Source organism: Lepidochelys kempii, chromosome 2, assembly GCF_965140285.1.
Source record: "Lepidochelys kempii isolate rLepKem1 chromosome 2, rLepKem1.hap1, whole genome shotgun sequence".
NCBI lineage: Eukaryota > Metazoa > Chordata > Testudines > Cheloniidae > Lepidochelys > Lepidochelys kempii.
The window spans coordinates 67,072,350-67,091,201 of NC_136381.1; the positions used below are offsets into that span (position 1 = coordinate 67,072,350).

The 18,852-nt window shown below is 40.7% G+C and overlaps 1 protein-coding gene across 5 annotated transcripts in view; it reads right to left on the minus strand.

Annotated features, from left to right (window-relative positions):
* The window catches only part of FAM110B (family with sequence similarity 110 member B), a 457,749-nt gene that overhangs the window by 109,258 nt on the left and 329,639 nt on the right, over window positions 1-18,852 (minus strand). For 4 of the 5 annotated variants that reach the window (XM_073331097.2, XM_073331096.2, XM_073331095.2 and 1 more), the window contains one exon: window positions 11,795-11,940. The exons of the other annotated variant lie outside the window; for it this stretch is intronic. The gene's annotated coding sequence lies outside the window, so the exon portion shown is untranslated. The remainder of the gene's footprint in view (window positions 1-11,794; window positions 11,941-18,852) is intronic. 5 annotated transcript variants of the gene reach the window in all.

Below are 18,852 nucleotides of genomic sequence, written 5' to 3' on the forward strand. Positions count from 1 at the left end.
GTTAGCAAAATTCTACCTTGTTTAGAATACTTAGAAAGCATTAACAAATCCAACTCTTTAGTTTTGTTCATTAATTTACTTGACAAAAGACAAATGGAAATCTTTTGCAAAAGACACAGGCAGACTAGAACTGTCACATATTCATTTTGGGACAAGTCTTTTCCGCCTCCCTTCATTTTAACCACTTCTGCTTTACCATCCTTGTCCTATCTCAGCAACTGTACTCCATTCATTGTGCACTTTTGTTCTCGATTGGTATCCATTAAGGTCAACTCTCAGTATCCTCCTTCTTTCAAAATGATTTGACAACAGCAACGCACCCTGTATTAGGTGGTTTTATTTTGCTTTTGCTTTTTCTTACTGTCAGTACATACACAGGACTTTAAGTCAAAGTGATTTAAATTACCAATTTTAATTATTTAAATCAGCATGCAAGAAACCTTGACTTAAATAATCAATTTGAATTGTTTTGTATTCATATTCTTAGTTACTTTCTAAACGAAGGTTGAGTCTCATTATTGGTAACAATTAAAATATTTATTTGCAACTAAATATAGCCTTTACACTTAATTTGGTGCACTTTCTTGCTAATCAGGAGGATACACTATATTCACGCACATTTATTTGAGCAATTATATAGCTCAATTCATTCAGGTTTTTAAATTTTACATTTTTAATACATTAGAAAATTGTGACTAATGCATTTCTGATTTACTAGAGGATTAATATTTTATTGAGGATTTGTGTCAGCCTATTTGGATTGAAATTTAAATTCAATTAAAATGCACAAAATAGCATTTTTTATTAAATAATACTACCGGTACCTTAAAAGTGCTGGTTACATAAGAAACAAGTTTTGCAATGAAAGGTAACTGAACTATTTAAAAAAGGAAGTACTATCCGCAGTTAATGAATTGATATTGTTTCCGGTCACCATGTCCTTTAAGATTTTAGAACTAGTAGAGCTCACCCTTTCCTCATACCGAGTTTTTAGGTACAGATTGGAAAAAGAAACCAGTTTTCCTGCTTTTTCAGCTCCCAGTTGGTTTCTTAACTTTGAACTAGTCATTGAACTGAACTGTTGAATAGACTGAAATGAAGAAAAAATAAAAGGCGTACTTGTGGCACCTTACAGACTAACAAATTTATTTGAGCTTAAGCTTTCATGAGCTACAGCTCACTTCATTGTAGCTCATGAAAGCTTATGCTCAAATAAATCTGTTAGTCTCTAAGGTGCCACAAATCCTTCTGTTTTTTTTGCGGATACAGACGAACACGGCTGCTGCTCTGAAACCTGTCATTATGCAAGGAAGAAAAAATAGTCTCTCTTCACTTGCAGAAGAGGCTACTGCTTTAAAAAGTTGGCTTAGCACATCAACGAACCATGACTCTGTGTGCTTAGCCAGCATCTTCCACCATTTATTAGTTTGACTTCCTTTAAAACTTGGCAGCAAACATGTACTCTATGTAAATAATCATATATTGTATTTAAATTTAAAATTATAGATTTAATTCAAATTATTTGACTAGATTATAATGTGTTTCAGTCTTTACATAGGTCATCCATTTCAAAGTTAATTTAAAACATAACCCTATACTTAATATAAAAACATTGATTTTTGTATCCATCCTGTATGTAAGCAACACCAAACTTATAAGTAACAATTACTGTAAGTTATGTCATACCCCACTCATAAATAGCACAAGGTTGGCATTTATAAAGCATTTTTCAGCTAAAGATCTCAAAGTACTTTATAGAATTGTGTAGGAATTATCCACATTTTACAGATGGTGAAACTGAGGGAGAAAGGCTAACTGATCTGTCCAAGGGCACATGGCAAGACTGTGGCAGAGGTAGGAGTGGTCTCCACTCACAGTTCAGTGCTCTACCTTCTGGAGCATACTGGATTCCCCAAGTCAAAATAAATAGGTTATTATTTGCTCTACATAAAAAGCTCAGAGTCCCTCAAGGGAAGAAGTATTTTAATATCAACACTAAGGACTCTTTTAAAAGCAGAATTCATTGGGTCTTTACAACTTGCCTACTCTGTGTTTTCAAAACAAATGTATTTAATATTAAACACAGAATCATAGAATATTAGGGTTGAAAGAGACCTCAGGAGGTCATCTAGTCCAATCCCCTCCTCAAAGCAGGACCAACACCAACTAAATCATCCTAGCCAAGGCTTTCTCAAGCCGGGCCTTAAAAACCTCTAAGGATGGAGATTCTATCACCTCCCTAGGTAACCCATTCCAGTGCTTCACCACCCTCCTGGTGAAACAGTGTTTCCGAATAGCCAACCTAGACCTCCCACACCGCAACTTGAGACCATTGCTTCTTGTTCTGTCATCTGCCACCACGGAGAACAGCCTAGCTCCATCCTCTTTGGAACCCCCCTTCAGGTAATTGAAGGCTGCTATCAAATCCCCCCTCACTCTTCTCTTCTGCAGACTAAATAACCCCAGTTCCCTCAGCCTCTCCTTGTAAGTCTTGTGCCCCAGCCCCCTAATCATTTTTGTTGCCCCCCCCCCCCCACTGGACTCTGTCCAATTTGTCCACAAACATCTACTTATATATGTTAATATACCTTCCTCGCTAATGTTACAAGTTTTAAGAAAATTAAGACTGTTCCCTATTATTAAAAAATAGCCATACTCTTGAAATTTAGCAAATCTGTTTTTGCTTTGGTCTATGAGGTTTTGCTTTCTTTTTGAAAAAAGTAAATTTTAGTTGAGAAGGGAAAACAAATTATAGTAATACTTTTTAAACTACAGGGGGTTCAGAGAAGGGTAACTAGAATGATTAAAGACATGGAAAAACTTTCACATCCAAAAAGATTGAAATGAGTGGGATTATTTACCTTAGAAAGGAGACAAATGGAGGGGACATGATAAAAAATACAAAAAATGATGAATGATGTACAGAAGGTACATCACGGATCTTATGTTCTATCTATAACATATCACAAAATAAGAGGTCAGACAATTAAATTAAAAGTGGGAAGTTAAAAGTACAGAAGGATGAAACCTCCTGTGAGGGGCAGATTATCTCACATATGTCTACTGTGTAGTTCTTTCACCTGGCTCTGAAACATTCAGTACCAGCCACTGTTGCAGAGAGCATACTGGGCTAGATGGACAGTGGTTTTGATCCAACATGGCAATTCCTATCATATGCAGAGGCATTCTGTTGCAAATGATGAAGTTATAAGAAATTAGCTGAGCACAGATTTCTAGAATTCCAAGCCTTAATACATCACAATTAAACCAAAAATTCTATTTATTTTTAAGATAAATCCTTATTTATAGCAAATCTAAGATTCGCTATACCTTGCTAGTACACCAAGTGCCATTAGCTTGCTTTGGGCACACAGGACAGAGATTTTCTTTTGGGGGTGTGTGTGTGTGTGTGTGTGTGTGTGGCGCCTCGTACAATGAGGCAATACCAGACTGGGGCCTGTCAATTTGCCCAGCCTCATCAATTATTCACAGAAAACTGAAAATAATAACGCACACCTATCCAACTGTACAGGTCAGTACTCAAATAGGAGAGTTCTACACTAATGCCTTGAGGTGAAGCCTGAAATGTATTATTCTTATTTTACTCAGATTGAGTAACAACAAGTATGCATACAAGTACCTGGAAACAGATGTAGTAGTAGTTCAAGGAAAAATTAATCTTAAAGGTTAGATTAGTGAAAACCCAAGTTTCAAAGCGAGGAAATAATGTAATAGTGACAGCTATGTTTGGCATAGCTAGAACAATGATGACAACAAAAAAGGGTAATCTATTTATATTTGATCTACAAGAACAACTAAATTTCAAGCAATATGAAGGCGAGACACACTCACATATAGTAGCTTATAGACACAGCCATTTTGTTGACTGTACTTTTTGCCAGCCTGATTTTCAGTTCACTTGCAGCTGAGGAACTGCTAAACAGTCCTCAACCAGAGCATTTAATTTTATGTTATAATCTACATAATAATTCATGCCTTTCTTCTCAAAAATTGTGTCTTGCCAAATTTGGCTTGCCTGAGAGCATCACTTCTATTTCTTTATTTCTGAAAGGCTTTCTGCATCCCACCCCAAAGCACCAGTCCCTCAAACTGCAGCCTGTCTTGTATTCTACAGAAAAATGCTTGCAGCATTGGTACAAAGAATCTTCTTTGTACCAATGGGAGTGGCAGGGTCATTACACATATTGAATCTATTTCCCCAGGTTAAGTATCCTCACACCTTCTTGTCAACTGTCTAAATGGGCCATCTTGATTATCACTACAAAAGTTTTTTCTCCTGCTGATAATAGCTCATCTTAACTAATTAGCCTCTCACAGTTTGTATAGTAACTTCCAATTTATCTGTGTGTGTGTGTATATATATATATATATATATATATATATCTTACTATATGTTCCGTTCTATGCATCCGATGAAGTGGGCTATAGCCTGTGAAAGCTTATGCTCTAATAAATTTGTTAGTCTCTAAAGTGCCACAAGTCCTCCTGTTCTTTTTGCGGATACAGACTAACACGGCTGCTACTCTGAAAAGAATGTTCAGTTTCACAGATTATATGGAAATGAAGTGTAAATAACGTGAGCAAAGCAAGTACATTCAGAGATCCAGTGAAAACTACTATCAGAATAGAGTCAGGACCACATTATCAAACACTAGCAATCCATGGTGAAGTACAGATGTACAGTGGAGAGAGAGGGAAAAGTAAGTACACAACTATCACTTGTGAAGTCTTGTCAACCTAAGACTAAAAACCTATTTGACAGAAGATATCACTGAAGCAGATGTCAGGTGGTGTAAAGAAACTGAATCTGAATTATAGTTGAACTCAAAACTGGTTGCATTATATAAACCTTATGAAAAAGGAACAAAATATATTGGGTTGAAAAAAATGGTGCTTGTATCCAAAGCTCTAAATTGTGTTTACAATACATATACTGTTAGGTTGCACATTTAGAGTCACTATAGAATGTTTGGCAAATTATTGAAAATTCTTGCAGCACGCCCACAAGAATTAGCAAAGGAGTAGCCACAGGGGCAAGGCCCATAGTGATTGTATGAACTTTACAAATCCTGATTGGTTATTCTGACTAGGTGATGCTGTCAGCAGGAAGACAATTTATCTGCATCATAGACACATCGCAGAAGATAATTAAGGTTATACTGCGATTTGCAGTTACCATTTAGTGGTGACTAAAATCCCATTAGATGATGTCTCGCTTGGCAGTTGTTGTGCTGTAATTCTTCATTATTATGCTAATCATAATCATCTCACTATTATCGTAGGCTCCCCAAAACTGCAAATAAATAATAATATGTATAAAAAAACTTTAACACCAAATTTACATTACTTACTCTGAGGGCAGCGACTGAATTTTCAAGAAGTAAATCTGTTTAGTAACTTAGAAACATTTTTTAACAAATTACTCTTTGAAATGTAAACCCACAAGTCTAATGTTTGCTTCCGTTTCCTCTGGACAAGTGAACGGTTAGTTTTAAGACTTGAGAATTTCGGTTCTGACACAGGCTACTTTTCAAACAAAAGAAGTAATGCAATAATTAACATACTTATTATATGTTTGAATAAAACCATATTCATGATTATTATTTTTGTGTGTGTCAAAGGAAACAGGCAGATAATGGGTTTGTTGTCAAAACAGCCTATAACCCAGGCAGTGAGGTGCTGAAGCATAGCACTTTCCTGCCCGTGCTGGAACCAAGGCCCTATTTCCTCAGGGCTTGCCTACACTGGCAAGTTTTGTTGCCAAAAAACTGCCTTTTGGCAACAAAACAGCAAGAGCATACGCACTACAATGAGACTTTTGTCGTGAAAAACGCCCAGTTTTGGCAACAAAAAACTTCCATTCCTATGAGAGACTTTTGTCTTTTCCCCTCGCTTTATTGTCGACAAAGAGCCAGTGTAGACACTGCTGATTGTTTTGTCGCCAAAACTGGCTTCCCCCAGTATCCCACAATGCCTTCCCTGATTGCGCTGCTCAGTGGTTTGATCTCTGCTGCCCTGCAGGCAAGAGCCCCTCCCCTTTCAAAGCTCTGGGAAGTATCTGTGTGCTGCTCCGATTGGGGAACAAACAAAGAGCAAATCACTGGACTGCTCTTGTTCTTCCCTGCACTAGGAACATAGCAGCAGGCAGACTGCTGCCACAGGAGGAGTGGGACAGACTGCCGTGCTGCTTTGCCTCAGCTCACAGAGCTACTCATGATGCTGCTCTCCGCAGCTGAGGGGGCTGTGGAAAAACTTGGAGAGAATCCCAAGATGCGCAGCAATCAGCTCTTCTTTCCCACAAGACTGCACTATGGGATACATACACACAATGCATTGCTCACCCTGTTGGTGGTGGTGTCCCCAATGTGGACATGATCTGTCGACTGAGGGAGCAAGTATGAACACCCTTTGGCGATTTTTATTTTCTCGACTTTTGGGTGTCGACATAAGTTTTGTCAACAAAACTTGGTAGTGTAGACAAGCCCTCAGACTCCTTCACTCTTATCCTTCAGGGAACTGCTGCTCTCTAGTATCACACTCAGGGCTTTTCTACATTACCCGCTGGATCGATGAGCGGCCATCAATCCAGTGAGGGTCGATTTATCGCGGATAGTCTAGACGCAATAGATTGACCACTGAGCGCTCTCTCATGGACTCCGGTACTCCGCCAGAGCGAGAGGCGCAGGCGGAGTCAACAGGGGAGTGTCAGCTGTCGACTTACCATAGTGAAGACACCGCGGTAAGTAGATCTAAGTATGTGGACTTCAGCTACGTTATTCACATAACTGAAGTTGCGTAACTTAGCTCGATCCCCACCCACCAGCGTAGACCAAACCTCAGTACCTTTTGTCAACCCTCGGACCATCTATCTTTTTTAGGTGTCCAGACCCTTCCTGGCTTCTCAGCCTTTCTGCATACCTATGATCTCCAGCCAGAATTCACCTAAGCTTCTTCGATGCCTCCCCAAAACCCTCAATCGATGCCTCCCCAAAACCCTCAATGCGCCCCCCCGCAGGAGACACCCAGACCCAATCTGTCACATTTAATAGCCTGAGGAAAGTTCTCTCTGTCTAGCAGAAGCCACTTCTCAGATAACGCTTTCTACAAATATCCCCTTCTCCTTACCCCTTCCATGTCCCATGTGACTGGTGGGTCACAGTGAGAGGCTAGGACAAGGAAGAGACCTGCAGCAAAAGTAGCCTAGAAAGTAGACCTAGTAGCTCTGCTAAAAAGGCAATTTTTAAGTTTGGAACACATGCTACAGCTTGTCAGAGATAAACCTTGGTCCAAGAGACATTAGGTCCTAGACTCCTTCTGGTGAATGTTAGTATCACAGAAAGGTAGGGCTGGAAAGGACCTCGATAGGTCATCTAGTCCAGCCTCTTGTACTGAGGCAGAACAAAGTATAGCTAGACCATCCCTGACAGATGTTTTTCTAACCTCTTCTTAAAAACTTCCAATGATGGGGATTCCACAATCTCTCTTGGAAGCCTATTCCAAAGGTTAACTATCCTGATAGCTGGAAACACTTTTCCTAATATCTAACCTAAATCACCCATGTTGCAGTTTAAGCCCATTACTTCTTGTCCTACCTTAAGTGGATGTGGAGAACAATGGATGACCATCCTCTTTATTTCAGCACTTAACATATTCAAAGACAGTTATCAGGTTCCCACTCAGTCTTCTTCTCTCAAGACTAAACATGTCCAGTTTTTTTAACTCTTCCTCATAGGCCAGGTTTTCTAGACCCTTTATCATTTTTATTTCTCTCCTCTGAACTCTCTCCAATTTGTATTGCTGTGAGTCCATAAAAGGTTGGAGGTGCAATGGACTGGGAATGTGTAGGGAACAAAGGCGAAGCGGAGGCTTTAGCCAGGGATACAGAAGGATCAGGGGCCATTGTAATGGGTGCTTGTAGTGTGGTGGCTGCCCCACTCCTATACTAGATGGGGCTTCAGCAGGCCAGAGAGGCTGTGTGGGTGGATGGCCAATCAGAGAAGGCCTGCTAGGGAGCCAATAAGAGGCTGAGTAAGAGGCAGCCAATCAGGGCCAGGCTCAGCCCTATATAAAGGCTGCTCAAGAAGGGAGCAGTCAGTCTCTCCCAGGACTTCAGAGGGTGAAGGTCTGTCTCCTGTGTGAGGGGACTAGCACCAGGGACGGGGCAGTGCGGGGCAGGCAAGGGGAGCAGAAGGGAACTCCAGCCCGGTATCTGCCAGGCTGCAGGCCCTGAGGGAAGGGCCAGGCAGGTGTGAAGGGGAAGCGACCCAGGGAGAGAGGTGGACAAGGGGAGAGAAGAAGGGCAGGAAAGCTGCCGCCAAAGGGTCCCTGGGTCGGGACCCAGAGTAGAGGGTGGGCTGGGGTCCCCCCCTTCCCCTTTGCACATACACCCAGCCATTGGACGTGGCGATAGCGGACTGCACCAGACCCCTGGCACAAGGGGTTAGATTTTGGGGTGTGGTTGGCCGCTGCGGCTGGGCGAAGTGAAAGACTGCTGATAACCTCTCCCCCCGGAAGGGGGTGAGAGAGGACTAAGGGGGACTCCTGGAGGGCAGTGTCTTGAAGAGGATGCCGCAAGAAGGGAGCAACGCAGGTCCAGGCACCAAGGGAGGGCGAGAGATGGATGGGACACCACCAGTGGAGGGTGCTCTACACTGGACTGAGCTAATTCCCTGACAAGCCAGCAGGAGGCGCTGCGCTGGTGAGACCCAACCCTGTCACAGTGCTATACAAACATATGACAAGGGTGGGTTTTTTCCTGGAAGATCCTACCCTTCCCACACACCTTAAACAGGAAAAGGGTCCAATTATGGAACATGCTGAAACAAAAGACAGGTAACTGCTACAACAGTCCACAATCTAAATAAAGACAAAACCATTACTCAAATGTTCAGTCTGAACCATTAAAAAAATCCACTAAAGAAGATACTGTCTTCAAAACAAAGACAAAATTTGGTTTAATATGAAAACCTGCTATGTTAGCTTTACTTCTGCAGGATAAATGGCTCTACTGTAGGAACCAACTGGATTTAGCAAAAATTGCACTGCCATATTTGATCTTGTTTAGCAGGAGGGGGAAAAAAGAGAGAGAGAAAAAAGGACGGGTAGGAAGGCCTATTTCCCCCATGTCTAAAGATATCGCTGCAGAACAGAAAGGACATACTGACCCTTAACTCTCCTCTTGAATGAGGGCTTGGTATTTCAGATGAAAAACAAAGGCATTTTTCCTCTGCACAAATGTATTTTAAGGTGAAGCTCCATCAAAGTGAAGTTGGTGGAAATAGAGAGATTGCTTTCGTCAGTACTTCCATCATGGCTAAATATTTTGAGCACTTCTGATTCATGAAATGCTGAAGTCACGTAAATATGGAGGTTTTTAATCATAAAGAGGCTGAAATTTCAGTACATACTTAGTAGAAACAAAGCAGCAAAAAGCAACGAATAAAAGTCCACCCCATAATATCTCAGAAACAAAGTGATGACTAAAGAAATCAAAGTAATCAGTTTTGGTTTGTGGTACAGAAGTTTACTTTTGAACACAGCTGGAGCTCAGCCAGCTCCCATGACAGCACCTTCAGGCTGTATTGAGATTTCTATGGGAGAAAAGGCATCATAAATCTGTTTCAACAGCTTTGTGTCATTCTTTTGGTTGACTTTAGAAGGTAAATTAAATGTTTTCTATTAGTATGGTAAAGAAACTATATAGTTTTGTTTTCATTTTAAATACTGTCTCAAGTTACGGAACACTTTAGCTAGAATGTGGCAAGAGCTATATGTTTAATATTTGTAAAGCTTGCAATTCATGCTTATGTGAAAACAGATGTGTGTACTGCACCGTTCCCAGGATGATGGATGTTTTTCTATTTTTTTAAGTATGTTCATTTTTTGAACTTTTCAGTTAAATAACGGAGGAAATTGAAGCAAAAGCCAGTACTCCCTTTGGGGGGAAAGAAACATCAGAAAAATCACAAGCACATGAGTAAAGCTTTGGTACAAAGAATGAAGTATGGTTTTGAAAAGCAATAAGCATATCACTTGAGGCAACACGTGAAGTTGCCTTGATCAATTATTCATATAATTTACAGCAACAGTTACAGTTGCATCAGTGAAGGGAAAATAAACTAGGGCAAACACCATCTTCATAATTATGAAGTGTGCCCTTGATTTTCACTGGAACATTTGGCAACCATTTCATGTCATGTGTTTCTAGTTAGTAATACCACCCCCTTTTCCCACCAAAAAAGGGAACAAATTGATTTGCTGGAAATAGTAATAGCGTTCAAGACCACGTTTCAGTCCCACACACTCCCTGAATTATTGATAGCTTATGGTACCTTAAACTGTGTACATGAATCATAAAAACCTCCTGTAAGTATATCCACTAACCACTATGGAATTATTCTATACCTTTCACGAAGCCTTTACTTCATTATTCTTATAGTGTAAAATTTGACTTTTTATACACTATTTGAAAGGGATACCACCAACTCAAACATTACAAATTTCCATCTCAAAATTTTGTCCTTACTATAGGTACACCAGCAATCCCCTAAGGTAACTGTAACTGAAATACTAGAGGGCAAAATATTTTTTCAGTTTGGTATTTTTTCACTTTCCGTATTTGACAGCACTCTGTATAAGAATCAGTTTTGTGTTTTGTTCATGGTGTACATTCTTCCCTGAACCCTGCCAAACTGATGCTTACCAGTAACCAGCTGCAAGGCTGAAACTGAATCTGAATGGGCAACAGGCAGAGAGAGAGAGGGAAAGAAGTAGGATGAGGCAAGGAGGGCAGGAGTATGTTTGAGGTGTTGCTCTCAGGTTTGTCTAAAAGACCCTTTTGGGGCCTTCAGGGCAGGGATCTTGGGTGAAATCCCAGCTGTACTGAAATCAATCACTGACTTCCTTGGAGCCAGAATTTCACCCTATGTCTTCGAATGTGTTTATATAGTACCTGCACAATGAGCCTTGGTCAGGACTTTGTGGGCACTACTGTAATATAAATGATATATTTCTGCTCAGCTGTTTTATTAGTATTTATCTTTGCAATTTTTCTAAAAGGAAGTTTTAAACAATTGACATTTCCTATCTAAAAGGCATGCTATCAAAAAAGTAATTTTATCATGCAATAGTCATTTTAAGAATTTGAAGTTTGCAGCCCTTTAATCTTGATGTTCTGCACAGATTTCTTTGTCTTCCACGTCTGTTCCTAGAGCTTTTCAGCCAATTTCTACAGGTAAGTTTGTTCCACCCATCCACCACAAAGTTCTCATTAATATAGAACAGAAATATGGTGAAATTCCTGTCTGTGCTACACAAAAAACTGTTTTAGTAGAGTCCCCTGAGAGGTTTGCAGCTGTAGTACAGAAGAGCCCAAACAAGTACAACTTCTAGGACTGCAGTTCACACAACTTATTTATTTTCCACCCTTTAGCCTTTACAAGCAATTAGCCAAAATGAATTTGGTACTAAGAAATAATTATTGTACTGGTCAACAGAAATTCTCTATATGGAAACTTCACTCTTCCCCTTTTGTTAGTGACATACTATAATGTTTCTATATTTTTCCAGTCACATGAGAAACTAGTTATGAAAGCTGCAATTAAAGTTTGGTGCATCTTTACAAACAGAACACATTACGGAGATCTCAAGCAGGCTGCTCCCTAGTGGATGTAGATTTGTGAACATTAAATTGAGGTGGTATCTTTCAGCTTTTTAAAAGGAATTTTTGCCAGCTCCAAATTAAAATGCACAGTCTGAAAAATAAATTTCTTACCTGGATAGAAGATTTCCGAGCCTCAGCTATGCCACTCTGAACTACTATCCTTAGGCTCAAGTTTCTAAATGGAATGAGGGCCTTTTCATCTCACTATTTTAGGTAGCTCTCTTCACCTAGGAATTCCAGAAGATTCCTTGCAATGCCTAGAAATATAGCAAAAGTGAAGGATATTTAGCTTGATGGATGTAGATCTCAGAAACCACATTTTTAGATATGAATTGAAAATAGATACATTTAATATCAAAACCATTAGGTGAAACAAAAAGAGAACAGATGTTAGACAACAAAAGATATATAGATACTCCTTAGGAGGAGGGTGGGTGGAAAATGAGGAGAAAGGAGGGAGTCAATGGTTTAGGCTAACCATCAAATCAGTTGCAATATACTAGTCCTGCTAGTCAATGTTGAGGGTCCTAATCCTTAGCAAACAAAATATACTTTCAAGATATAAGTATGCCTAATAAAACACTGGCCCCATTTGGAAATTACATTAACAGATGCTTTGGGAACCAGAGAGGGCAGTGGTGTGAAATCTTAGCCCCAATAAAGTCAGTGGGAGTTATACCATTGATTTCAAAGGGGCCAGAATTTCACCCCAGGAATCACAATTTCTTAAGGCCTGTAGTCTCATGAAGAATGTAACTGCCTTTCCATCTAATAGTGTCCCAAATACTACCCCTGGATTATTATGAAATAACAATAATTCTGTATGGAGAGGAAATGTGGGACTATCCATCAAACTACTCTTATCAGAATTGAGGGAGGAGGCAGATTAATTACTAACCATCCTGACTAATGTGCAATTAACAGCTACCTTTATAAAGCAAAACATACATAAAAGTTACTTGTTTGAAGGTGGTGTTGCATGGATTAACCTCTAGAAAGGCAGTTCTACTTTACATTCTAGTTTGACCTTCATTACCACCAGACACGATGGTCTCATAGTGCATAACATACAAAAGACAAAAAGAGCAATTCGGCACTGAATTCCCATTGTTATCTTAATGAAATTACAATCTTGTACATTTTTTTCAAATTGCTACTATTGCAGAAGCTTTAATCCTATGGACCTCATTCAGAATTTGATCCTAAGAAGAAAAGACACTATTCTGAAGTTAAGTTTAACACCTTTCTTCAACTGTGAGATCATCATCACAAGTTTTTAAAAATTCCTTATTACAGGCAAAGCTGGTAGCATCATCTATCATTAAGGATACCTGACACTTCCCACTATAAGATCCTGTTTTCAGTTACTTATACCTTTTCCAAATTTCATCTATTTGGGCTAAAATTTCCATGCCAGATGTATGCCTCAGTCTGAACTTTTCTAGAAAATTCCAGCCAAAATGGTTCAGCCATTGCAGAGATCAAGACGAGGGAAATAGAAGTTGTTTTGCCCACGTTAAAAATTCTGGCCATCTTTCAAGAAACTATCATGCCCCCATGCTCCCCCAACCTGAGGAGAAGAGAGGAACAGGGGAGGAGACTGGGACTACTGGCGTGGGGGGGAGGAGAGAGAAACTGGGACTGGCTGGGCAAGGACACTGGGAATCAATGGGGTGAAGGGAAGGAGGTGATGAGACAGATCTAATGAGTAGAGAAGGTGTGGGGGCAGAATTCAGACTGGCTGGGCAGAGAGTCGGACAAGGAGCTGGTGGGGGGATGGGCTGGGGGTTTGGGAAGAACCGAGGGCTGGTCTTCACTACGGGGAGATCAACGCTGATTTAGCGGGTCTAGTGAAGACTCACTAAATCGGTGGCAGAGTGCTCTCCAGTTGATCCCGGTACTCCAGCCCCCCAAGAAGATTAAGTGGTAAGTGGGTGGGAGAGCATCTCCCGTCGATGCAGCGCAGTGAAGACACTATGTTGACTCCAGCTACATTATTCACGTAGCTGGAGTAGTGTATCTTAGGTCGACTTACCCCAGTAATGAAGACAAGCCCTAAGATTGATTGAGCAGCCCAGGGAGGGTGCAACCTTCATTCTGGCACTCCCTAACTTTTATGTGCTTGAGCTGTAATATTACATCTGATGAAGTGAGCTGTAGCTCACGAAAGCTCATGCTCAAATAAATTGGTTAGTCTCTAAGGTGCCACAAGTCCTCCTTTTCTTTTTGCGAATATTAACAGTGTACTTCTAATGTATTTTTATGTGTGTAGTATTTGAGAATTTGTATGTGGTCAGCTAATTGAATACTATCATAAAGCATATGCACAAAGGGACCAAACAAACAATACACATGCAATGTATTACACTGCATACACACACAATGTGTATAAAAGTCAGTAACTTTGTTTGACTCTGTCTACCCATAACATTTTCCATTAACTCACTTGGCATAAAAGTGAAGTACTTAATTTAAAAGATGCTTCTTGTGTGCACTCCATCGCTTTCATCTTTTCAGTATGAAGTTGTGTGTGTCAAAATCTCTTATGAAAAGCTGGTCTAAATTTTCTCCAGCAGTCAGCATTCCCATTCAAGGGAGCAATTAGTCAGTATTTCTAAATGTATATCTGTGTTCATCCTCCCTCCTACTCTTGAACTAGAGTGTTCTTTGTACAAGGCAATGAGTTACTTTCCTAGTGGTCATGTGATGCAGCACATAAGAAATGAATTACTGCTATGAATATAAATTGGGAGACTGAAATTGGTTGGTTCAGAAGACTGTTAATGGGTACAGAACGTTTCACCTCTAGGTCACAGGGCAAACTCAGAGCAACTCAACAGTGACTGAATCTGGTTAAAATCTTTCAACTGCCTAATCATGATGAAAAATCAGTTAGGGATGGACACGTGCTATGATTACAAAAACCAGAATTACAGTTCGCAGACTCAAAGGCCACTAGAAACACACCACGGAAGTTGTAAGATATTTCATAGACTATTGGTATAACCAATATTTTCTGCTTTTATTTAAAATAAAGATGCAAAATGTTTCTAGCTCCTCTGGGTATGGTGATATCCTTACGCATGTGAATCAGTGCAGCACTGTCTTTCTCAGTTTTCAGACAAATAGCCTGAAATATTACCTCTAAAGACAAAATCCTGCCAAGTGCCAAGCAACTTTCACTCCTGTTAATTTCAATGGGAACTGAAGGTGCTGGGCCCCTCACAAGCACTGTGCTCAGCACCCCCAGTTAACTGCCCTATTCATCTTAATAAAAAGAAAAGGAGTACTTGTGGCACCTTAGAGACTAACCAATTTATGAGAGCATAAGCTTTCGTGAGCTACAGTTCACTTCCTCAGATGCATATCATGGAAACTGCAGCAGGCTTTATATATACACAGAGAATATGAAACAATACCTATTCCCACCCCACTGTCCTGCTGGTAATAGCTTATCTAAAGTGATCATCAGGTGGGCCATTTCCAGCACAAATCCAGGTTTTCTCACCCTCCACTCCCCCACACAAATTCACTCTCCTGCTGGTGATAGCCCATCCAAAGTGACAACTCTTTACACAATGTGCATGACAATCAAGTTGGGCTATTTCCTGCACAAATCCAGGTTCTCTCACATCCCCCCCACCCCCATACACACACAAACTCACTCTCCTGCTGGTAATAGCTCATCCAAACTGACCACTCTTCAAGTTAAAATCCAAGTTAAACCAGAACATCTGGGGGGAGAAGGGGGGTAGGAAAAAACAAGAGGAAACAGGCTACCTTGCATAATGACTTAGCCACTCCAAGTCTCTATTTAAGCCTAAATTAATAGTATCCAATTTGCAAATGAATTCCAATTCAGCAGTTTCTCTCTGGAGTCTGGATTTGAAGTTTTTTTGTTTTAAGATAGCGACCTTCATGTCTGTGATCGCGTGACCAGAGAGATTGAAGTGTTCTCCGACTGGTTTATGAATGTTATAATTCTTGACATCTGATTTGTGTCCATTTATTCTTTTACGTAGAGACTGTCCAGTTTGACCAATGTACATGGCAGAGGGGCATTGCTGGCACATGATGGCATATATCACATTGGTGGATGTGCAGGTGAACGAGCCTCTGATAGTGTGGCTGATGTTATTAGGCCCTGTGATGGTGTCCCCTGAATAGATATGTGGGCACAATTGGCAACGGGCTTTGTTGCAAGGATAAGTTCCTGGGTTAGTGGTTCTGTTGTGTGGTATGTGGTTGTTGGTGAGTATTTGCTTCAGGTTGCGGGGCTGTCTGTAGGCAAGGACTGGCCTGTCTCCCAAGATTTGTGAGAGCGTTGGGTCATCCTTTAGGATAGGTTGTAGATCCTTAATAATGCGTTGGAGGGGTTTGGAGGGTGAGAAAACCTGGATTTGTGCTGGAAATGGCCCACCTGATGATCACTTTAGATAAGCTATTACCAGCAGGACAGTGGGGTGGGAATAGGTATTGTTTCATATTCTCTGTGTATATATAAAGCCTGCTGCAGTTTCCACGATATGCATCTGAGGAAGAGAGCTGTAGCTCACGAAAGCTTATGCTCTAATAAATTGGTTAGTCTCTAAGGTGCCACAAGTACTCCTTTTCTTTTTGCGAATACAGACTAACACGGCTGTTACTCTGAAACCATTCATCTTAATAAGTAACAGTGAAATTTAGGGACCCTAATTCTCAAGCTCTCTTGCTTAACATTAAATTCCTAAATCACAGAGTCATAGAGTTTAAGGTCAGAAGCGACCACCAGATCATCTAGTCCGGGGTGGGCAAACTTTTTGGCCTAGGGCCACATCTGTGTATGGAAATTGTATGGTGGGCCATGAATGCTCACAAAATTGGGGTTTGGGTGCGGGAGGGTGTAAAGGCTCTGGCTGGGGGTATGGACTCTGGGCTGGGGCCAGAAATGAGGAGTTCAGGGAGCAGGAAGGGGCTCCAGGCTGGGGCAGGAGGTTAGGATATGTTGGGGGGAGGGCTCCAGCTGGAGGTGTGGGCTCTGGGGTGGGGTTGGGGATGAGGGATTGTGGTGTAGGAGGGTGCTCCAGGCTGGGACCAAGGGGTTCGGAGGGCAGGAGGCAGATCAGGGCTGGGACAGATGGTGCAGACTCTCGGGTGGGGCCAGAAATTAGAAGTTCAGGGTGTGGGAGAGGGATCAGGGCTGGGGCACGGGGTTGGGGCAAGGGAGGAGTTCAGGGGTGCAGGCTCTGGGCTGCACTTACCTCAAGCAGCTACTGGAAGCAGTGGCATGTCCCCCCTCTGGCATTACAGCCAAAAGACACTAGACTATTAAGTGCAATGGGCAGACAATAGGCAGGACCAAGGCACACCAATGCTCAAGGCCCCAGCAAAGGCAGGGAAATGATTAAGTAAGATATACCCAGATAATCCTGGATAAACCCTGGGAAACCCACACACCGTACAGAAAAGCAAAAACACCCAAAGGTCATTGCCAAATTGACCTGGGGAAAAATTCCCTGTATATGGCAATCAGGTAGACACTGGACATGTGAGAAAGAACCAGCCTGCAAAACACCTGAGAGAGAGAATGCTCAATGCCACTTCAGAGCCTCAGTGCTTCCCTTCCAACGTTCCATCTCCAGCCATAGCCACCACTGCATCCCTATTTCTAACTGTGATTAGAGTTGAATTTATACTGTGCAATAATTAATACATTTACATTTGTAAAATATTTGTGGTTTTCTGCAGATGTATGAGCAAGTAAGTTTATAAGCAAAAACATGTGCCAAAATAATTACTTTTAAGCAAATTTTCGGAAGGAGAATTCTGAATTTGTAATGGTCAGTATTAACTCTAGAAACCCGATTCTAAGTTATGATCACCCAGTTAGGATACACACTTGTGTGCCCAACCAGAATAGCTTGAATTTCAAACACTGAAATCTCACAAACTTCAAACTATCTATGGAAATTATTTGTGAAGTAACTGTGTATCATGAATAAATCTGAGATAAACAATCACCTTGGAAAATTTGTAAACAGAAAAAGAAACAACATTTGTCTGCTATGAATTGTTTATTGAGATTCTCCCACTTCTGGCTAATAAACTCAGCCAAAGAGACTGGGTCTTGAGAGAGGAGATTGTTGATGTTGTCAGACACTGGTGGAGAAAGTCCCACTTACTGGGTTGTATTGGAGATTAAGTTTAGTTTGAGTTTTTCTGAGAAGTTGCTGGTTTTGTTTCTGTTTTATTTCAACCAATGTCAAAGGGTGCCAAGAATAGCAGATGGATGCCTTTTTATATGTGGTTATAAATCATAAGAAATAAATATGAGGCATGACATAGGTGCTATTATTTAGGATTATATTCCATATAGTTATGTAGGTATTTTACCATAACTATAGTGGTGCTGTGGTATTGTAGTTCTGCTGTTTGGTGCAATAAGAGAAGACAAACATCAACAATAAGCAGATGAACAGAAACACACTTTTACAATTCAATACAAACATTTCTTTTGTTAACCAAAATTAACACATTTTAAATGAAAATCTCACTAAAATTATGCACTAAAGTGGAAAACTCATCCATCTTAAAACTGGAGCCACTTTGTAGGGATCTGCAGAGGAAACATGCCTTCCTACCAGAGCCTCAGGTTGACTGAAGGAGGACAGCAGAAACTGGCTAGTTCAAGCACCAGCAAGCCCACCCATGGTTGGCCAGAAGTGTGCAGCTTGTGTCTTGTAAATGTAACTACTGAACCTGTTCCAGCATTGGCATCAAATTGGTAGAACTGGTAGGAAAAATGGCAACAATTTTTGCTCAAAATTTATAAAAAAAATTCTGTGAATAAACCCATTGATATTTCAAAAGCTTTGTAACAGCTTTACAAATAACTTCCTTCTTTACTTGTCTACTGAAATTAGAGCTCTGGGCCTTATATTTCTCCCGTTAGAGCTGACAGGTGCTACTGAGGCTAAGCAGTGTACACACTGCAACTCCTCTCTCTGTATTAGGTGCTGCTGATGTCGTCAACTTCTATAGGAGAAACAGATCCCTACGTTAAACTATGACAACTAAATTAATCTTAAAATATATATATTTGTAACTGTCAAAGCGGCACGCTTTCTTTTAAGGACTTGGAACCACAGGACATATAGTTCTTATTTAAATAAAGGATATTAGATTTCACC